The sequence below is a fragment of the Pongo abelii genome, chromosome 8, assembly GCF_028885655.2.
Source record: "Pongo abelii isolate AG06213 chromosome 8, NHGRI_mPonAbe1-v2.0_pri, whole genome shotgun sequence".
Taxonomy (NCBI): domain Eukaryota; kingdom Metazoa; phylum Chordata; class Mammalia; order Primates; family Hominidae; genus Pongo; species Pongo abelii.
This window is the reverse complement of record NC_071993.2, coordinates 23,541,336-23,543,727: the sequence shown is the minus strand read 5'-3', so window position 1 is coordinate 23,543,727 and position 2,392 is coordinate 23,541,336. Positions and strand designations below refer to the sequence as shown.

Genomic DNA, 2,392 nt, shown 5'->3' with positions numbered 1-2,392 from the left:
TGGCTATTATTAGAGCAAGCAAGTGCTAGATGTGTAAACAGACTACTAAATAATGCCCTTGGAAGAGGGTAAGAAAGTGAATCTCCGTATCTGGCCCTTAATCTCTCCAAACTGTACCAGTCCCAATCCAAATGTCACGTCAGTCCCTATTCCCGCTGCTCTTGGCCCTGGACTCTGCATGTCTGCTGCCAGGACAGAGTCAAGCTCCATGTGGCTGTGTCTATAAATGACCTGGACTCACCTCTCTTCGTGAAGTGCTCCTCCAGGAAGAAAGGGAGAGATGTGTGTGATAGTCAAGAAACAGTCCAGAGACTCCAGGAGGCACATTTCTCAGATCTTTTGTCACATTTTACTGTGACTTCAACTGAAATTGTTGTCTTATTGGGCTTTTTTTTAAAGTGCCAGAGATCCTTTGGTAGTTCATAAGTGTGATGACTGGGTATTCATGCATATGTGTGAGATATGCCACCCTGGCAGGTGTGGTGGCTCCCACCTGTAATCCCTGCACTGTGGGAAGCTGAGGCAGGAGGATGGCTTGAGCCCAGGAGTTTGAGCCCAGCTTCGGCAACAAAGTGAGAACTTGTCTCTACAAAGAATATAAAAATTAGCCAGACATGATGGTGTGCACCTGTGGTCCCAGCTACATAGGAGGCGGAAGTGGGAGGATCCCTTGACCCAGGAGGTGGAGGCTGCAGTGAGCCATGATCTCACCACTGTACTCCAGCCTGGACAATAGAGCTAGACTCTGTCAAAAAAAAAAAAAAAAAAAGAAACCTGCCACCCTTGAACCTTGTTATGACATCAGCACATTACCTGTCTGACATGAAGAAAAGAAAAAAAAGTGCCAGAAACAACACAGTAATTGTATGATTTTGTGTGGGTGATAATTACATTTTACCTTTGAAGGCCCAAGTCTGAAAGGTGAGCACCAGCCATATAAATGGAATCAAAGCAGAAGTTAGCACAACTCTCTCCAGTGAAAATAAAATCAGTTGCACAATGAGACAAACTGGTATAATATGAAATACATTTGGGCTTTGTCGCCAGTTCCTGACATGGAGCTCCTAAATCCCTTGTAATTGCCCAAGTGATAATGGTGATAGGAGCATCTTCTGTTATAATATTTGGTTATTATACAAAGTTGTTGAACACCTCAGAATTTCCTGAGTGATAGGAAATTCACCACTGCTGGGTTTTCGTTTTTTGTTTGCTTGTTTGTTTGTTTTGAGACAGGGTCTTGCTCTGCCACCCAGGCTGGAGTGCAGTGACACAAACTGCTCACTGCAGCCTCGAACTCCCAGGCTTAAGTGATCCTCCCACCTCAACCTCTTGGGTAGCTGGGACTACAGGTGCACATCACCACACATGGCTAATTTTTTTTCTTTTTTTTTTTAAGGGACAAGATCTTACCACGTTGCCCAGGCTGGTCTTGAACTCCTGGGCTCAAGTGATCCTTTCACCTCGGCTTCCCATAATACTGGGGTTACAGGCGTGAGCCACTTGGCCTGGCCCCACAAGCACTTTTTATCACACCTGAGTTTATGATAATGAGGTGACTTATGGCGGGGTCCCTAGATAACTTCAAGATGGGGCCAACTAGTCACTAGAAAGAACAAGTGATTAGAGGACTAAAGTATCAGAACATTCAGCCACTCCCACCAACCTTAAAGTATCAGAACATTCAGCCCCTCCCATCAACCTCCAGGGAAAGGGTCGTCAGAGGTACTGGAGATTAAACTCCGTAAAAACTCTGGGACAACGGAAGCTCTGCTCTCCCTCCTCCAAAACTCACCCTCTGCATCTCTTCATCTGTATGCTTGGTAATATCCTTTATAATAAACTGGTAAACCTAAGTATTTCTCTGAGTTCTGGGAGCTGTCCTAGCAAATTAATTGAACCCAAGTGGGGACTGTTGGAGCTTTGGTTTGTGGCTAGTAAGTCAGAAGGGGTGGCCTGGACTTGATATTGAGATCTAAAGAAGGGGGAAGTCTTTGGGGACTGAGACCTCAGGTAGATAGCGTCAGAATTGAATTGAATTACAGGACACCCAGTTGGCTGGTGTGTAGGGAAAAACCCACACCTGGTCACAGAAGTGTGTTCTGTGTTCTATGTTTCATTGAGCATGTGAGTAGAAAAGAAAAAATATTTGTTTTTCCCTTAATACAGAAAGATTTTTAAAAATAATTCTAAATGTACCAAATAATTACAAATACCATTTTTTTTTCTTTTGAGACAGAGTCTCGTTCTGTCTCCCAAGCTGGAGTGCAGTGGCGTGATAACAGCTTACTGCAACCTGAACTCTCAGGCTCACGCAATCTTCCCACCTCAGCTTGCCCTGAGGAGCTGGGACCACAGGCAGGTGCCACCACACCGGGCTAATAAAATTTCACTT

General features: G+C 44.7%; 1 pseudogene; it reads left to right on the top strand.

The window, feature by feature from the left end:
* The first annotated feature begins 407 nt into the window (after window positions 1-407).
* On the top strand, window positions 408-477 carry LOC112135358 (small nucleolar RNA U13; annotated as a pseudogene).
* Window positions 478-2,392: the final 1,915 nt, after the last annotated feature.